This window comes from Tursiops truncatus, chromosome 11 (genome assembly GCF_011762595.2).
Source record: "Tursiops truncatus isolate mTurTru1 chromosome 11, mTurTru1.mat.Y, whole genome shotgun sequence".
Lineage (NCBI taxonomy): Eukaryota > Metazoa > Chordata > Mammalia > Artiodactyla > Delphinidae > Tursiops > Tursiops truncatus.
The window spans coordinates 76465333-76485820 of NC_047044.1; the positions used below are offsets into that span (position 1 = coordinate 76465333).

The 20488-nt window shown below is 40.7% G+C and overlaps 1 protein-coding gene across 3 annotated transcripts in view; it reads right to left on the reverse strand.

The window, feature by feature from the left end:
* The window catches only part of RESF1 (retroelement silencing factor 1), a 38590-nt gene that overhangs the window by 10196 nt on the left and 7906 nt on the right, over positions 1-20488 (reverse strand). The gene's annotated exons all lie outside the window — the stretch shown is intronic.

Genomic DNA, 20488 nt, shown 5'->3' on the forward strand with positions numbered 1-20488 from the left:
AGCATATACTAAGAAGCCCTTACTACTGTCCATCTCCAATATCTAACTCCCTAGGGGTACCTACTGTTACCTTTCTTTCAGAAAATTTCTATATATAAAAAAACACCAATACGTAGATAAAACCTCATCTTTTAAGACAAATGGAGTCCTACCAAACATGCTGTCTACACAGCCTCATTTTCATTACTATACCTAGGATATCTTATCATTTCAACTACACATAATCTATCTCACTGTCTGCATAACATTCCACTTTCTGTGTATATCACCATTTAACCATTTCTCTATTGATGGACATTTGGTTTTCTTAAGTTTTTGCACTTATAAACTATCCTATACTAAGAATTCTTGTATTTATGCTTTTATATTTGTGCTGTTTCTGGAAATTCCTACAAGTGAAATCAATGTCAAAAGACACTAAAATTATTTTCATAAGCAGTGACAAACTGCCTTCCAAAAAGACTGAAATAATTTATACTCTCACCAACAGTACAGGGACATATCTAAAAACGGACAAATCTGTAACAATAAATGATAGGGCAAACAAACTTGACTTAAACGTATTAATAGTATACCAAACAACTGCAGAATACACATTCTTTCCAATGCACATGGAATTTTTACCGGTACTGACCATATGGCTAGGCCATAAGCAAATCTCATTTTTGAAGGATTACAATAATTCAGATTAATTCACAGTGGAATTAATCTAGAAATTGTAGAAAAAGGACCTAGGAAACTGCCAAATAATTAAGAAATAAAGAATGCAGTGAGCTCTGGTGTCTTTTCCTCTAATTATCCAATAGGATACCAGACCTATTGAATCAGACCCCACCCTTATGACCTCATTTACCTTAATTACCTCTCTAAAGGCCCCATCTCTAAAAATAGTCACACACTGGAGGTCAGAGCTTCAACATATGCATTTGGTGGGGGGGCGGGGGATGACAAGACACACAGTTCATTCAGTCCATAATGGGCTCCCAACCCCATGTTAACATATGACTTGAGGATAATTTATAACATTAAATAGACTTATTTAAAAGAAGACTGGGAAACAATCTCTGTATTTATCATACAAAGTTAAAAATAAGTTAATCCAAGGAAAAGACAGAGTGAAATAAAATGAGAACAGAGATTCAGTAAGTCACAAGTTGGTAACAAATAAAAATCAATAAGCCTCTGACAGCACTGATCATCATAAAAAAAAACCCACTGTATTGGGAAAAGAGGCTATCACTGATCTTACAGACATTAAAACGGTAATGTATATATCTTGAGTATTTCCAAACATTTAAAATTTAGGGGGAATGGAGAAATTCCTTGAAAAAACATACCCTAACATCTATAATTAAATATCTTCACAAAGAAAACAGCAGGGCCGTGTGGCTGTATTGGAGTGTTCTACCATTTATGGAAGAGATAATCTAATATAACCTCTTTAAAAGGATAAAAGAGGGAACACTTCATAGCTTATTTACTGAGCCTATCATACCAAAGCTGAAAAGAAAGACAATTAAGAAGCCAATCTCACAGAAACAAACACAAAAGTCCTGAACAAAATGTTAGCAAACCAAATGGGGTGATACATGAAAAGGATAACATCATGATCAAACTGAGTTTATTTCAGGAATACAAGTTTGTCATTGAAAATTAATCAAAGTAATTACATTATAATTATTTTAAAAATCATATGATCATTTCAACAGATCCAAGAACTTTTGATAAAATTCAATTAAAATTCATTAAAAGAACAATTGTATAAAACCAAGAATAGAAAGAAGTTTCCTTAATTTTGATAAATGGTAATTTCAAAAATTCAGACCAACAACAGTAATATTATTAATAATAATAGATAACTTAAATAAAGATGCCACTATCACCCACTTCTATTCATTGTTTTACTGGAGATCCTAGAAAGTATAAGAATTGTGAAGGACAATATAAAGCTGGCTATTAAAAGACGTTATGTAGAAAATCCAAAACAATCTGTAGATCTTTTAGATCTATTACATGATGGATCATAGTATACTCAAACTAGATTGAAGAAGGCACATGTTACCATGTGTTTGATTTGTTGATGTGACTCTTGTGAATTATATATATATGTTTATTTATGTATTTGCTCATAAATACAGTAGAAGCGAGCCTTTTGAGGCCTGGTGTCAAGCATGAAATAAAGCCGTGACTAGAAACTGACTCCATGACTTCAGAGGTTTCATTTTTTGTCATTGCTGTACCTGAGCCAAGACTGATCTGTGCATGCTGGTAGGAAGAGGCAGAAATTTGGGGGATCTCCTGCCAAGGTGACACAGGTGGCATTAGAAACCTCCCCCTCCCAAACTGAACATCTGATCTTGGAGATAATGTGCTCCTGGGACTATAAAATTAGGTGAGCTGGGACTGTTTGCATTTGAGACAAGTGTTGCTGTATCCTCATCTCTTGTCGAGGATCCATTCACCAAGGCATTGGCCACCAGAGGCTTTGCCTGAATGGACGGTCTTCACCTCATCCCTTGTGACCCAGCAGTAATCCAGACCTGCTTGAGTGCCTTGCTGAGGAGACTAGTGTCTTGGACCAACTGGACTTTTCTATTATGGATGCATGCATGGACTTGGTTCGTTACAAGCACTTCGTGCTCAAAGTGGTTTTAACTTTCATTCTGCATTTTTAGATACGTTTTTGCTTTCTATTTCTCTGCTTGCTTCTTCTCACTTATGTGAAAGTCAAAGTCATTGGTGAACTCTACGTTTGTCCTGACCTGTCATTTGATTAAGGTAGTAAAGAAACCGCCCTCTCTTTGAGAGTTTAATTTGTCGGGGAGCCAGATCACCCTTGTCCAGCATGACAGCATGCACATTTTGGTTTAAAAACAGGTCCCAAGGAGAAAGATCTGTATATTCCTCACATGCTTTCTCCCAGGAAAGCTCCTTAATAAGACAACTGATCAGGGTGAAGTATAATACAAAGTAAAAAGCAGTACTACCAAGTAGCAGTATTACAAAAGAGTTAATGATAAATTCCCAATAATTTGCCCTATTTCTTATGTGAGCTTGGGGGTGGGAGGCTGCTACAGACTGAATTCTGTTCCCTCAAAATTTATATGTTTAAGTCCAGTTCACTATATTTGGAGATAGGACCTTGAGTGAGGCAATTAAGGTTAAATGAGGTCATAAGGGTGGGGCCTTAATCCAACAGGATTAGTGTCCTTATAAGAGAGACAACCAGGTGTATACACACACAGGAAAGACCATCTGAGGAGACACAGAGAAGGTAGCTGTGTGCAAGCCAATGAGAGAGACCTCAGGAGAAACCAAACACATTGATCTCAGACTTCCAGACTCTAGACCTGCAGAAATTTATTGTTTAAGCCACCCAAGCTGTGGTTATTTTGTTAGGGCAGCCCTGCAGACTAACACAGAGATTATGGGTAGGAAGAGAAATAATTACAAATAATTACAAATAATTTGGGGTTGTTGGGTTTTTACCCCCTCTCTCTCCTTTGCTGGCATAGAAAAAAAGTGAATCCTGGAAAACCAACCTTGAACTACCTAAATTAAAAGGAGAGAATTAAGGGATCTCCGTGGCAGTCCAGTAGTTAAGATCCCACACTTCCACTGCAGGGGGCGCTGGTTTCATCTCTGGTCGGGGAACTAAGATCCCACATGCCACTTGCTGCAGCCAAAAAAAACCCAGAACAAAACAGAAAAGACCTTTTTCCTGACTGCAGCCTCTACTTTTAGATACAATGTATTCTTAGACCTTCTGAAGATATATTTTAATGGAGATAACCAGAGACAGGATTTCCATGGTCTATCATTTAATTTTTTCTTGGAAAAATTAACTCTTTTGCCCCCAAATTTGCACCCTGCCCTCTTATCTCCCCTCACCTGTGACAGCCATGGCATTTACCTAACAAATTCCAGCTACGGCTGAACTTAAGAACCTCTCTGCACAGGAGTAGCCAAAGTTTTTGGGGAAAAAACACACAAGCCAACAAAATGAGTTTACACATTGCACATATCCACAGTGCATGACAATTCTACTTCATTTTGTTGAAATTTTATTTATATTGAAGTAATTTAATTTTTCCATTCTTCTCCCCTCCCACCACCCCAACCCATACACATGCTCCCCCTACTCAGCTGCTTATATTTCAGAGGGAAAAAAATTGCACTACCTATCATACTCCCGTCACCAAATCTATAAGACAGAGCCTTGTAAATGAAGTCTGTACTTATAGTATCAAATCTCTACATTTAAAATCCTGCTCCCAGGAATCCCCTGGTGGTCCAGTGGTTAGGACTAAGTGCTTTGACTGCTATGGGTCCGGGTTCGATGCCTGGTCAGGGAACTAAGATTCTGCAAGCCGCGCAGCACAGTCAAAAAACAAAAAAGAGAGAGAGAGAGAGAGAGAGAGAAAATCCTACTCCCTTTCCCTGTATTCCCAGTATCAACCTGTCTCTAACTGGATTAAGTCAGTTACACATACACAGGCACACACACACATGCACATATGCCAGGATTACTGGTACTCAAAAAACACAACAAATAACCTCACTGGGCCCTACATTATTCAGCTCTCTACTCCCCCCCCACACACCAGTGACAGTCTTTTAACTTGGTTAAAAATCACAAATATAACAAATCAGATGTTAAATGCTTAAAACCTTTAAAGGTAAAAACAAATATGATTTTTTTAAAAGTAATTTGTGGGACTTCCCTGGTGGTCCAGTGGGTAAGACTCCAACAGGCTCCCAATGCAGGGGGCGGGGGTTCAATCCCTGATTGGGGAACTAGATCCCACATGCATGCCACAGCTAAGAAGTCTACATGCCACAACTAAGACCTGGCACAGCCAAAATTAAATACATATTAAAAAAATAAATAAAGGTGGGACTTCCCTGGTGGCACAGTAGTTAAGAATCCGCCTACCAATGCAGGGGACAAGGTTCAATCCCTGGTCTGGGAACATCCCACATGCCATGGAGCAACTAAGCCCACGCGCCGCAACTACTGAACCTGTGTTCTAGAGCCCATGAGCCAACACTACTAAAGCCCACGTGCCTAGAGCCACCCTCCACAACAAAAGAAGCCACTGCAATGAGAAGCCCCGTGCACCGCAACAAAGAGTAGGCCCCACTCGCCACAACTAGAGAAAGCCCACACGCAGCAACGAAGACCCAATGCAGCCAAAAATAAATAAAATAAAATAAAGTAATTTGTGATTCCATAAAATAAAAAAATATACTGAAAAATTATTAAAGAAGCTAAAATGCTACATTACAAAATATTCACTTAATGCAAAAGAAAACAGTGAGGGACAAAAAGATATGAGACAGAAAATAAAAAGTACAAACAGGAGATGTAAATCCAACTATATCATAATAACATTAAAAGTGAGTGGATTGGGCTTCCCTGGTGGAGCAGTGGTTGAGAGTCCGCCTGCCGATGCAGGGGACACGGGTTCGTGCCCCGGTCCGGGAAGATCCCACGTGCCGTGGAGCGGCTGGGCCCGTGAGCCGTGGCCACTGAGCCTGCGCGTCCAGAACCTGTGCTCCGTAACGGGAGAGACCGCAACAGTGAGAGGCCCGCGTACCGCAAAAACAAAAACAAAAAAAAAAAAGTGAGTGGATTAAACAATCCAAATGACAATGTCAGACTATATTTTTTAAAAATGGCTAGCTAACTATATGCTGTCTCCAATAGGCATACCTTTGAGTCAAAGATAAAAACAGATTGGAAATAAAAGGATAAAAAAAGAGGGACTTCCCTGGTATTCCAGCAGTTAAGACTCTGCACTCCTAATGCAGGGGACTCAGGTGTGGTCAGAGAACTAGATCTCACATGCCACAACTAAAAGATCCCGCATGTTGCAACTAAAGATCCCACATGCCACAACAAAGATCCCTTGAGCTGCAACCAACACCCGGCACAGCCAAATAAATAAATAAATAAATTTTAAAAAAGGATTAAAAAAACGATATTAGGCATACAATAGTCACAATAAAGGGAGAATGACTATACTAATTTTCAGAAAAAATACACTAGAACAATGTTACTAAAGAGGGACTTTTTATAACCATAAAAGGGTCAGTCCACCAAGCAAGATATAACAACTATAAATATATATGCACTTAAGAGAGCATTAAGGGCTTCCTTGGTGGTGCAGTGGTTAAGAATATGCCTGCCAATGCAAGGGACACGGGTTCAAGCCCTGGTCCGGGAAGATCCCACATGCCTCGGAGAGACTGGGCCTGTGCACCACAACTACTGAGCCTGTGACCCACAACTACTGAGCCCGTGTGCTACAACTACTGAAGCCCACACACCTAGAGCTGGTGCTCCACAACAGGAGAGGCCACCACGATGAGAAGCCCGTGTGCAGCCACGAAGACCCAACGCAGCCAAAAGTAAAATAAATAAATTAAATTAAATTTAAAAAAAGAGAGAGAGCATTAAAATACAAGAAGTAGGGACCTTCCCTGGTGGTGCAGTAGTTAAGAATCCACCTGCCAATGCAGGAACACGGGTTCGAGCCCTGATCTGGGAAGATCCCAAATGCTGCGGAGCAACTAAGCCCATGTGCCACAACTACTAAGCCTGCGCTCCAGAGCTCGTGAGCCACAACTACTGAAGCCCACACACCTAGAATCCATGCTCTGCAACGAGAAGCCACCACAATGAGAAGGCCGCTCACCATAACGAAGAGCAGCCCCCGCTATCTGCAACTAGAGAAAGCCCATGCAGCAACGAAGACCCAATGCAGCCAAAAATATTTTAAAAATGAATAAATTTATATAAAAAAAATACAAGAAGCAAAACACAAAGTGAAAAATAGGCAATTCACCAAGAGTCAAAAACTTCAATTCCCCACTTTCAATAGTGAACAGAATTGGCGGGGGGGGGGGGGGGGGGGGGGGGGGGCGGTAAAAAAAAAATCTACAAGGAAATAGGAGTTTTCAACATATTATATACACCCACATTTCTAGTTTCCAGTGCAGATTAAAAAAAAAAAATCAAAAAACTGGAGTACTTTAGGTTGCAGGTTAGTGCACAATTGTCCATTGGCTGCTTTGTAGTTTTAAGGTTCTCTCCTCTCTGGCATTTACTATGGTTTGGATCCAATAGTTCATGTACTCTTGTCAAGTGGCAAAAGGGTCAGCAAGCAGCCCAGTGACAGGCGTATGTGCCAGCAAGCTATGAAAGCACTGGACTCTTATATTCTGTTGTGGGGAATCTTCCTAACTGTGAATAGGTATAGGCAAATTAGCAAACTGTAAATAATGATCCTTGATATAGCCACACAAAATTTGGCTCTACTAACCCACCCATCTGGCTGTAGGCTTTATGGTTTGGAGAAGAAGCAATACTAATATGTTGATGCTGATGAACTGTGGTGGCCCTCACTGGGAAGGGAGGCAAGCAGCCCGGGTGTGTTGACATTGATAAAGTGCTATGGTCTACACTGGGGGGATTTAGAGTCATAATTAATATACTCCTATTCCAAAGAGAGAGTCCATAGAGGCTTCCTGTGTGTCATCACAAAAACAGTCTTTTAAAATTTTTAATTAAAAAAAACCCCTAAAGTCTATCTTTAGGTCTGACAGTCTCTGGATTGAAATCTTATATATATTATTACTATTACTTCCTATGAGAAAAGTGGGAAGAAAGCAAGTCACTAAAATCCATGGCATAGGAAGTTGTAAATAGCAAGTTGTAAACTGTGAAATTAAGATGAATTAGCGAAGCTGGAAAAAAAGGGAAGTGAATGGCTGCAGTAGACTATAAATGTAACAATGCATGTGGATTTTCACATAAAATCTTCATAAAGATCTTACTAACGTTAAGAAAAGGCTTGTGTTTTTTTTATTTTAAAATATTCTATATCCATACAATGCAAATATGGTTTAACTGGAAAGCCTCCTTTATTTGACGTCAGCCTTATTACAGAAAATTACAAACCAAAAAATAACCTAAAAATCATACCTTTGAAGAATAATCATATTAATATCTATCTTCAACACAAATGCACAAGTACTTACAACCACCAAGAGAAAAAACTCTACTGAAATGGACCTATTATATTATGGTTTGCCATGGCTAGGCTTACTTTAGGCCAAAGTAGTAAGAAACAGAACATGAAAGGGCAAATTAAGCCACATCAAGAATTTTTTTATATGCAAGGGTAACCATTAATTTATCAAAGAAACTGGAACATTATTATAGTGAAAGACAATGCTATTAAAAGCCAAAAGTGATAGGCTTTTAAAAAGACTGTCTTGGGGGCTTCCCTGGTGGCGCAGTGGTTGAGAGTCCGCCTGCTGATGCAGGGGACACGGGTTCGGGCCCCGGTCTGGGAAGATCCCACATGCTGCGGAGCGGCTGGGCCCGTGAGCCATGGCCATGGCCGCTGAGCCTGTGCTCCACAACAGGAGAGGCCGCAACAGTGAGAGGCCTGCGTACCGCAAAAAAAAAAAAAAGACTGTCTCAGGGTAAAGCAAAAGATGCATATCTAGGGATTTCCCTGGCAGAACAGTGGTTAAGACTCTGGGTGTCCACTGCAGGGGCCACGGGTTCCATCCCTGGTCAGGGAACTAGTATGCAGCGTGGCATGGCCCGGAAATTTAAAAAAAAAAAAAAAAAAAAAAGATGCATATCTAGACAGTTGTCTAGCAGGCTTCGATAAATGTTTGTCAAATGAATAAACGTTATCTATAACTGCTGAACACCAAGTTAAACAGAAGTCCCTATTTAAACCTGCAAATGGGAAAAAGTCTCCACCCCTCCCTTCACATCTGTGTCAACCATAAACATTACATGATTTCATCTGTAAGCATTTCAGTACCTCAAAAATACAAGATTTCTTAAAAAGTATAGTACTCTTCTCATACCTGAAAAAAACATATATCTCTTCTGGTATTTTAAATTGGAACCTTCCCTTATGTCTTTAGTTCCACTTCTAATGTGTTTATTTGGAGAGTCCACTGATGTGAATAAATTGAGGAAAAACCAGTATTTTTCATTGCAAAACTCATCTCCAATGGAAAAAGCTATAGATTCTTCTTTAAAATCAACAAAACCACAAATACCAACACGTAAGTGGTAAAACCCACTTCTGAGGAATTCCTAAAGTATCAAGATTTACTCAACCTATTCCAGCTCTGACTTTTTGTGTCCTTAGTCCTAAGAGAAATAAGGCTTTTATCAGTCCTTGAATTAGGCTTTCAAGAATAGACTACCCTAAATTCTACCTTTATAACACAACTTATAAATAGTAACAGCTAACACTTGAAAATTTATGTCAAGAACTGTTTTGAATAAATACATTTAATGGTCACAACAAAGGCACGAAGCCAAGCAGTCCTAAGCAGGAGCGCCGCGGCTGGCAGGGCCACTATCCCAGCTGTTAGGTCGGCTCTCTACACTGCTGCAGATAGAAAGGAGACAAGACTGAATGGATTCCTATGTAGTTTTTTACCCACTCAAACAGCAAAACCAACTTCAGTGTCCCTAGTCCCACTAGGTAATACCAAGGCGGATGAGAACTGTAAACCGCAGTCATTTCATAGCCTGCACTTATACCCCAAGGGAAGGGAGGCTGTCAAGTCTTGAGTGCAAGTGGAACTAGGGAGAAAGAGAAACCACACTGTGGCATTTCTCAGGAGGCTGCCAGGAGGACCTGTGGGGTGTCCTGCCAAGGTGTGGGTCAGACTGAGATTAAGCTTAGCTTTGCCTGTGAGACTTTTAAAGGAAAAGAAAGGTCATCAGAGCCCCATGGTGAAGTTGTTCACCTACATGTCTACTCTCCAATCTTTCAGGTACCTAGCTCCAAATTCGATACAGAAGCACAGGCCAACACAATCAGATACGCTACTTAATTATACTTCCTCTTAGGTAACACTGGGTAAGAGTGACTAGACAGTGACTCTCAGCAGGATGACCAGGCCACAACCAGGTTCCCCATATGTCCCAGATGCCATCAAGGTTCACCAGTCAGAGCAACACGGCTTTCTCCTGGGAGAAGGGAGAAGCGGGAATAAATCGCTCTCATTTTCCCGATTGATTAATCTCGGTACAGCATGAGGTGTTGGCACTCATCATGATGGGCAGCAGGCAATTCAGAGCAATGCGATGATCACTGGGGCTAGAAAGTTTACACTAGTTTGTTGTGTCTTATATAGTAGAGGTCAGACAAATTGCAGACCACCTTTTCTAGGTGTATTATTCCCTAAAGTGGGAACTAAAGATCACAGAGCACACACAAGAAGAAGTCAGTTATCCTTCCTTGGAGTTCTGCCAAGCAACTCATTTGGACCCTCGAGGTTCCCACCTCAAGGAAACATGACCCATTAGAGGGGCAGTGGTCTCAAGTATCTGGAAATCCCTGACAACTGCCTCAAGTAGAGATGATTAATATTTGGTAGGCAAGTATAAGCTACTTAACAATACTCTATTGGGGTACAAACTGCATTAGGAAAAAGGCATCACTTATTACAATAGGAATGAGGCAATTCTGTGCCTCTTGAGGTAGACAAACTCCCTGAGTAGAAGTGAACAGTTCCCATAAAGTATGCTGAAATGCCTCTGAAGAGAAATCTGATAAAAATCTTCTCCTCCCTGTTAGTTACCACTGTCATAATAGGCGCATTACAGTGTTTGCTCTGGTAGTCCCAGGTTGTTGACAGGATTCCAAGAACTACAACAGAGGCATTTTGTTGTCATGGGGTTAAGATTCAGATTCTATAAAACTGGAGGTTAAGATTAATGATGCAAAGAGACCTCAAGTACCAGAAGAAACATATAGGACAAAATATACCTTCTTGTCAGCAGGGTCAAGTAAAGGATGACAGATCCAGCAAGCAGTTAAATTCAGAGCCATAACTACAGTCTAAAAAATGTACACAAGAGGGTTCTCATCAGGAAACCATGAGAAATCATGACTAATAGGATGAGGTATTCGGGCCTTTGCCTAAGGACACAGCTCCAAGGACATCCACTCCCAAAGTCAGCAGCTGCTGAGTTTCTAAGTGTCCCTAGATTAAGATCTTCCATTGGCCTGTAGTTATACTGAAGATGATGGCAACAGTCTGGAGTAAATTAGATTAATGGTTTCCGAGCGCCCCCTACCCCCATGATCAGTACTGTCTTCCTTCCCCACCAGCATAGGGGAGCCATTCAAGTTCTGCTGGATGAGAAGGAATGCCCACCATTCAGCTGTAAATAATCCCGTGCTCTAAGCCACGCTAGCCACAACACTTTGCCCAATGACATGATCATATAGAAGGAAAATGTAAAAACTGATAGAAATTGTAGCAGTGAATCTTTAGGAGCATAATGAAAGAGTGACCTACTGAAGATGAATTTCTGTCATCCAATAAACATCCTTCAACTACTTCAACTAAAGTAACATGTAGCAAGAAACTGAATGCAGAAGCAGATGTAAGAATCCAACTATTAACCAGACATTAAAGAGATTTGCAAAAATACAAAACAATGCCACTCTTTTCACTAGTGTTTTGTGTTGTTTTGGAAAACATTTATATTAACATGTAAGGATTTACTGCGGTTTTTAAAATTATTATTCATTTATTTATTTTTGGCTGCGTTGGGTCTTTGTTGCTGAGCGCAGGCTTTCTCTAGTTGCAGCGAGTGCGGGGTACTCTGCATTGCAGTGCGCAGGCTTCTCATTGTGGTGGCTTCTCTTGTTGCGGAACACGGGCTCTACGCATGCGGGCTTCAGTAGTTGTGGCACATGGGCTCAGTAGTTGTGGCTCGCGGGCTCTAGAGTGCCCGCTCAGTAGTTGTGGTACATGGGCTTAGTTGCTCCACAGCATGTGGGATCTTCCTGGACCAGGGCTCGAACCCGTGGTTCCTGCATTGGCAGGCGGATTCTTAACCACTGCGCCAACCAGGGAAGTCCTACTGTTATTTTTAAGTAAAATAGTTTTTAAAAATTCCTGTTTCAGTCTTTAATGCAGTAAATGTTGATGTAACCTACATAAACAAATGTTCTTTAGGGTCTTTAAGAATTTTTACTGTATATAATTGCTTCCTGAGACCATGTGTTCCTGCAGTCTCCAGCTGCAGAGAAAGCATGTCCATGCAGCTCTCAATGGAGGGAGAATCTGGAAGCACACACCTGACTTCTATGGACTTTGCCTATGCACATCTTCTTCCTGTTGGTCCTATATTGTATCCTTTGTGGTCATAAACTTTAGCCACAAGAATACAAAAAGAGAGAATACTAAACTCAGGAATAAGGACATTACTACCAACCTTACATTTAAAAAGAGACACTATGAACAACTGTATGCCAGTATATTCAGATCATTTGGATGAAAAGGACAAACCCCTGTGATACTGTAATTTATAAAAAGAAATACATTATTAGGTCTTCATCCCCATTTCTGGCACAAAGCTCCTAAAACCCTCGGATTTTCCTTAGTGAGAGTGATAAAAGTGTCAACATTGTTATGTCACTGAGGTGACTTTCTGACTGCACCTAAGGATGGAGGCTGGGTGCCAGGAGAACCAACCAGATGATTTTGTAACACAGCAGGACCCTATGGGGCCTTCCTGCGACAGGCCTTTCCCCATATCCTCTGCTTTAGCTCCTCTCTGAAGTACCTAGATAATAGTATTTGATGAAAATTTCCTGAGTTGTTGGACAAACTACATGATGATCATGAGCACGTATCCCCAGGCCTTCTGGAACCGAGGGACTGATAAGGTTAACCCCTGTGACCCCACCCTGCTGCCTCACCATCAGCCAATCAGAGAATTGTGCGCAAGCTGATCACATACCCTGAGAGCCCCGCCCCAATCACCTGGCCTTTAAAAATGCTTTGCTGAAACCCTTCAGGGAGCTCAAGACTTTTCAGGGCATGAGCCTCCTCATCTCCTTGCATGGCCTTGCAATAAACCTTTCTCTGCTGCAAACTCTGACAGCTCCAGGAGGGGAGAGGAGCTGGAGGGTGAATCAATCACCAATGGCCAGTGATTTAATCAATCATGACTGTGTAAAGAGGTCTCCATAAAAACCCCAAAGTACAGGGTTGGGGAGCTTCAGGGTTGATGAACACATGATCTGGGGAGAAGTGGCATGGAAGCTCCACATCCCTTTCTCCCATGTACTTCACCCTACACATCTCTTCCATCTGGTTGATGATTCCTATTGTTTAAAAAAAAAAAAAAAAAAAAAACAGGCCCTAAGTTGGAGCCACTTGCCCCCAGGACAAAAAACTAAGATTTAATTGCAGTTTCAAAATCTCCCAGGACTTAAATTTCTGGAATTTCCTTTTCAGAACTAGTGAGGTAACCTTGCCTGAAACAATACTTTCTTTTCTTTTGCTAATAACCTCCTTCTCTGGCCCCGGTTTCTATAAAAGGCTTCCATTCTGTACAGCTCCTCGAGCTCCAATTTACTCTCAATTCATGAATTGTTGAAAAAAGCCAATTAGTTCCTCAAATTCACTCAGTTGAGTACTGTGTAACAGTATCCTTTAATATCCTTTGCAATAAACCAGTAATCTAGTAAGTAAAATGTTGCTCTGAGTTCCGTAAGCCTCTCTAGCAAATTAATTGAACAGAGGGGGGGTGTCTTAGAACCTCTTACCAATCAATCAGAAATACAGGCATCAACCTGGGCTTGAGACTGGTGTCTGAAGTTCAAGGAGAGGGTTGGGGACAGACTCTGGGAGGGCTCACACCAAGGAGTACTTCCCAGAACTTCTGCTGCCAGTATCCTTTTCCCCACGATGAAACAGCGCCACCCCCAGCCTCTGCAGGACACCCTCCAATACTAGCAGACATTGAGGAGCTGCCAGGGTTCCTGTTGAATTTCCTGAACACAGTGGACCAGCCAGTGGTCGTGGGGTCCAGAGTGGAGAGGGGATTAAGAGTGCTACTTAAAGGAGCTCCAGAGACGGGCGCGAGCCGCGGCGATCAGCGAGGACCCCAGAAACGGGCATGAGATGCTAAGGCTGCTGCTGCTGCTGCTGCCACCAAGAAGCCTGTGTACGAGCACAGGTCACTATCCCTACCTCCCCTCCCGGGAGCCTGTGCAGCCCACCACTGCCAGGGTCCCGGGATCCAGGAACAACTTCCCTGGGAGAATGCACAGGGCACCTCAGGCTGGAGCAACGTCCCGCTGGCCTCTGCTGCCTCTACAGCCGCAGACTCGCCCCGCATCCTAACCCCTCCCTCCTCCTGGGCTGAGTGCGCCAGAGCCCCCGAATCAGCTGCTCCTTCAACCCTGTCCTGTCTGAGCGAAGAACAGACGCCCTCCGGCGAACTACACGCAGAGGCGGGACCAAATCCAAAGCTGAACCCCCGGGAGCTGTGCCAACAAAGAAGAAAAAGGGAAATTTCTCCCAGCAGCCTCAGGAGCAGCGGATTAAATATCCACAGTCAACTCGATGTACCTGCATCTGTGGAATACCTGAATAGACAACGAATCATCCCAATTTGAGGAGGTGGACTTTGAGAGCAAGATTTATTATTTTTTCCCCTTTTCCTCTTTTTGTGATGTGAGCCGTGTGGATGAAAGGCTCTTGGTGCTGCAGCCAGGAGTCAGTGCTGTGCCTCTGAGGTGGGAGAGCCAACTTCAGGACACTGGTCCACAAGAGACCTCCCAGCTCCACATAATATCAAACAGAAAAAAATCTTCCAGAGATCTCCATCTCAACACCAGCACCCAGCTTCACTCAATGACCAGCAAGCTACAGTGCTGGACACCCTATGCCAAACAACTAGCAAAACAGGAACACAACCCCACCCATTAGCAGAGAGGCTGCCTAAAATAATAAGTCCACAGACACCCCAAAACACACCAACAGACGTGGAATTGCTCACCAGAAAGACAAGATCCAGCCTCATCCACCAGAACACAGGCACTAGTCCCCTCCACCAGGAAGCCTACACAACCCACTGAACAAACCTTAGCCACTGGAGACAGACACAAAAACCAATGGGAACCACGAACCTTCAGCCTGCAGAAAGAGGACCCCAAACACAGTAAGACAAGCAAAATGAGAAGACAGAAAAACACACAACAGATGAAGGAGCAAGGTAAAAACCCACCAGACCTAACAAATGAAGAGGAAATAGGCAGTCTACCTGAAAAAGAATTCAGAATAATGGTAGTAAAGATGATCCAAAATCTTGGAAACAGAATAGACAAAATGCAAGAAACATTTAACAAGGACCTAGAAGAACTAAAGATGAAACAAGCAATGATGAACAACGCAATAAATGAAATTAAAAATACTCTAGATGGGATCAATAGCAGAATAACTGAGGCAGAAGAACGGATAAGTGACCTGGAAGATAAAATAGTGGAAAGAACTACTGCAGAGCAGAATAAAGAAAAAAGAATGAAAAGAACTAAGGACTGTCTCAGAGACCTCTGGGACAACATTAAACGCACCAACATTCGAATTAAAGGGGTTCCAGAAGAAGAAGAGAAAAAGAAAGGGTCTGAGAAGATATTTGAAGAGATTATAGTTGAAAACTTCCCTAATATGGGAAAGGAAAGAGTTAATCAAGTTAATCCAAGGAGAAACACGCCAAGACACATATTAATCAAACTGTCAAAAATTATATACAAAGAAAACATATTAAAAGCAGCAAGGGAAAAACAACAAATAACACACAAGGGAATCCCCATAAGGTTAACAGCTGATCTCTCAGCAGAAACTCTGCAAGCCAGAAGGGACTGGCAGGACATATTTAAAGTGATGAAGGAGAAAAACCTACAACCAAGATTACTCTACCAAGCAAGGATCTCATTTAGATTTGATGGAGAAATTAAAACCTTTACAGACAAGCAAAAGCTGAGAGAGTTCAGCACCACCAAACCAGCTTTACAACAAATGCTAAAGGAACTTCTCTAGGCAAGAAACACAAGAGGAGGAAAAGCCCTACAATAAATAACCCAAAACAATTAAGAAAATGGGAATAGGAACATACATATCGATAATTACCTTACATATAAATGGATTAAATGTTCCCACCAAAAGACACAGACTGGCTGAAAGGATACAAAAACAAGACCCATATATATGCTGCCTACAAGAGACCCACTTCAGACCTAGGGACACATATAGACTGAAAGTGAGGGGATGGAAAAAGATATTCCATTCAAATGGAAATCAGAAGAAAGCTGGAGTAGCAATTCTCATATCAGACAAAATAGACTTTAAAAAAAAGGCTATTACAAGAGACAAAGAAGGACACTACATAATGATCAAGGGATCGATCCAAGAAGAAGATATAACAATTGTAAATATTTATGCACCCAACATAGGAGCACCTCAATACATAAGGCAAATACTAACAGCCATAAAAGGGGAAATCGACAGTAACACATTCATAGGAGGAGACTTTAACACCCCACTTTCACGAATGGACACATCATCCAAAATGAAAATAAATAAGGAAACACAAGCTTTAAATGATACATTAAACAATATAGACTTAATTGGTATTTATAGGACATTCCATCCAAAAACAGAATACACATTTTTCTCAAGTGCTCATGGAACATTCTCCAGGATAGATCATATCTTGGATCACAAATCAAGCCTTGGTAAGTTTAAGAAAATTGAAATTGTATCAAGTATCTTTTCCGACTACAACGCTATGAGACTAGATATCAATTACAGGAAAGGATCTGTAAAAAATACAAACACATGGAGGCTAAACAATACACTACTTAATAACGAAGTGAGCACTGAAGAAATCAAAGAGGAAATCAAAAAATACCTAGAAACAAATGACAATGGAGACACGATGACCCAAAACCTATGGGATGCAGCAAAAGCATTTCTAAGAGGAAAGTTTATAGCAATACAATCCTACCTTAAGAAACAGGAAACATCTCTAATAAACAACCTAACCTTGCACCTAAAGCAATTAGAGAAGAACAAAAAAACCCCAAAGTTAGCAGAAGGAAAGAAATCATAAAAATCAGAGCAGAAATAAATGAAAAAGAAATGAAGGAAACGATAGCAAAGATCAATAAAACTAAAAGCTGGTTCTTTGAGAAGATAAACAAAATGGATAAACCATTAGCCAAACTCATCAAGAAAAAAAGTGAGAAGACTCAAATCAGTAAAATTAGAAATGAAAAAGAAGAAGTAACAAGTGACACTGCAGAAATACAAAAAATCATGAGAGATTACTACAAGCAACTCTATGCCAATAAAATGGACAACCTGGAAGAAATGGACAAATTCTTAGAAATGCACAACCTGCCAAGACTGAATCAGGAAGAAATAGAAAATATGAACAGACCAAGCACAAGCACTGAAATTGAAATCTTCCAACAAACAAAAGCCCAGGACCAGATGGCTTCACAGGCAAATTCTGTCAAACATTTAGAGAAGAGCTAACAACGATCCTTCTCAAACTCTTCCAAAATACAGAAGAGGGAGAAACACTCCCAAACTCATTCTACGAGGCCACCATCACCTTGATACCAAAACCAGACAAGGATGTCACAAAGAAAGAAAACTACAGGCCAATATCACTGATAAACATAGATGCAAAAATCCTCAACAAAATACTACCAAACAGAATCCAACAGCACATTAAAAGGATCATACACCATGATTGAGTGGGGTTTATTCCAGGAATGCAAGGATTCTTCAATATATGCAAATCAATCAAGGTGATACACCATATTAACAAATTGAAGGAGAAAAACCATATGATCATCTCAATAGATGCAGAAAAAGCTTTCAACAAAATTCAACACCCATTTATGATAAAAACCCTGCAGAAAGTAGGCATAGAGGGAACTTTCCTCAACATAATAAAGGCCATATATGACAAACCCACAGCCAATATCGTCCTCAATGCTGAAAAACTGAAACCATTTCCACTAAGATCAGGAACAAGACAAGGTTGCCCACTCTCACCACTCTTATTCAACATAGTTTTGGAAGTTTTAGCCACAGCAATCAAAGAAGAAAAGGAAATAAAAGGAATCCAAATTGGAAAAGAAGAAGTAAAGCTGTCACTGTTTGCAGATGACATGATACTATACATAGAGAATCCTAAAGATGCTACCAGAAAACTACTAGAGCTAATCAATGAATTTGGTAAAGTTGCAGGATACAAAATTAATGCACAGAAATCTCTGGCATTCTTATACACTAATGATGAAAAATCTGAAAGTGAAAATCAAGAAAACACTCCCATTTACCATTGCAACAAAAAGAATAAAATATCTAGGAATAAACCTACCTAAGGAGACAAAAGACCTGTATGCAGAAAATTATAAGACAGTGATGAAAGAAATTAAAGATGATACAAATAGATGGAGAGATATACCATGTTCTTGGATTAGAAGAATCAACATTGTGAAAATGACTCTACTACCCAAAGCAATCTACAGATTCAATGCAATCCCTATCAAACTACCACTGGCATTTTTCACAGAACTAGAACAAAAAATTTCACAATTCGTATGGAAACACAAAAGACCCTGAATAGCCAAAGCAATCTTGAGAACGAAAAACAGAGCTGGAGGAATCAGGCTCCCTGACTTCAGACTATACTACAAAGCTACAGTAATCAAGACAGTATGGTACTGGCACAAAAACAGAAATACAGATCAATGGAACAGGATAGAAAGCCCAGAGACAAACCCACGAACATATGGTCACCTTATCTTTGATAAAGGAGGCAGGAATGTACAGTGGAGAAAGGACAGCCTCTTCAATAAGTGGTGCTGGGAAAACTGGATAGGTACATGTAAAAGTATGAGATTAGAACATTCCATAACACCATACACAAAAATAAACTCAAAATGGATTAAAGACTAAATGTAAGGCCAGAAACTATCAAACTCTTAGAGGAAAACATACGCAGAACACTCTATGACATAAATCACAGCAAGATCCTTTTTGACCCACCTCCTAGAGAAATGGAAATAAAAACAAAATAAACAAATGGGACCTAATGAAACTTCAAAGCTTTTGCACAGCAAAGGAAACCATAAACAAGACCAAATGACAACCCTCAGAATGGGAGAAAATATTTGCAAATGAAGCAACTGACAACGGATTAATCTCCAAAATTAAAAGTAGCTCATGCAGCTCAACAAAAAAACAAACAACTCAATCCAAAATTGGGCAGAAGACCTAAATAGACATTTCTCCAAAGAAGATATACAGTTTGCCAACAAACACATGAAAGAATGCTCAACATCATTAATCACTAGAGTAATGCAAATCAAAACTACAATGAGATATCATCTCACACCAGTCAAAATGGCCATCATCAAAAAATCTAGAAACAATAAATGCTGGAGAGGGTGTTGAGAAAAGGGAACACTCTTGCACTGCTGTTGGGAATGTGAATTGGTACAGCCACTACGGAGAACAGTATGGAGGTTCCTTAAAAACTACAAACAGAATTACCATATGACCCAGCAATCCCACTACTGGGCATATACCCTGAGAAAACCATAATTCAAAAAGAGTCATGTACCAAAATGTTCATTGCAGCTCTATTTACAATAGCCAGGAGATGGAAGCAACCTAAGTGTCCATCATCGGATGAATGGAAATAGAAGATGTGGCACATATATACAATGGAATATTACTCAGCCATAAAAAGAAACGAAATTGAGTTATTTGTACTGAGGTGGATGAACCTACAATCTGTCATACAGAGTGAAGTAAGTCAGAAAGAGAAAGACAAATACCGTATGCTAACACATATATATGGAATCTAAGAAAATAAAAAACGTCATTAAGAACCTAGGGGTAAGATGGGAATAAAGACACAGACCTACTAGAAAATGGACTTGAGGATATGGGGAGGGGTAAGGGTAAGCTGTGACAAAGTGAGAGAGTGGCAGGGACATATATACACTACCAAACGTAAAATAGATAGCTAGTGGGAAGCAGCCGCATAGCACAGGGAGATCAGCTTGGTGCTTTGTGACCACCTAGAGGGGTGGGATAGGGAGGGTGGGAGGGAGGGAGACGCAAGAGGGAAGAGATATGGGAACATATGTATATGTATAACTGATTCAGTTTGTTATAAAGCAGAAACTAACACACCATTGTAAAGCAATTTTACTCCAATAAAGACGTAAAGGAAAAAAAAAAAAAGGAGAGGGTTGGTCCTGGGAACCTCCAATCTGTACCCAGTCAGAAGCACAGGTGACAGTATAGGCTTGTGCATGTGAAGTGCGGGGTGAGGCAACTTGTGCGACTGAGGCTTCAACCTGTGGAATCTGCTGGCATTTCTGGGTAGATAGTGTCAGAACTGAGTTTGTAACAGGTAAGAGCCAAATCTAACTACATGTTGGATCTGGTTCTTTTACTTTATTTAACCTTTGCTTTCCACTGCTTTTTTTCACTAAAAGGATAATGTCTATACATAATGGTCTGTCTCAGGGAACCCTACCCCTGAATGTTAAGTGTCCAGACCCTGTCCACCTGTGGATGGCTGCAAGAAAGAAGAAAT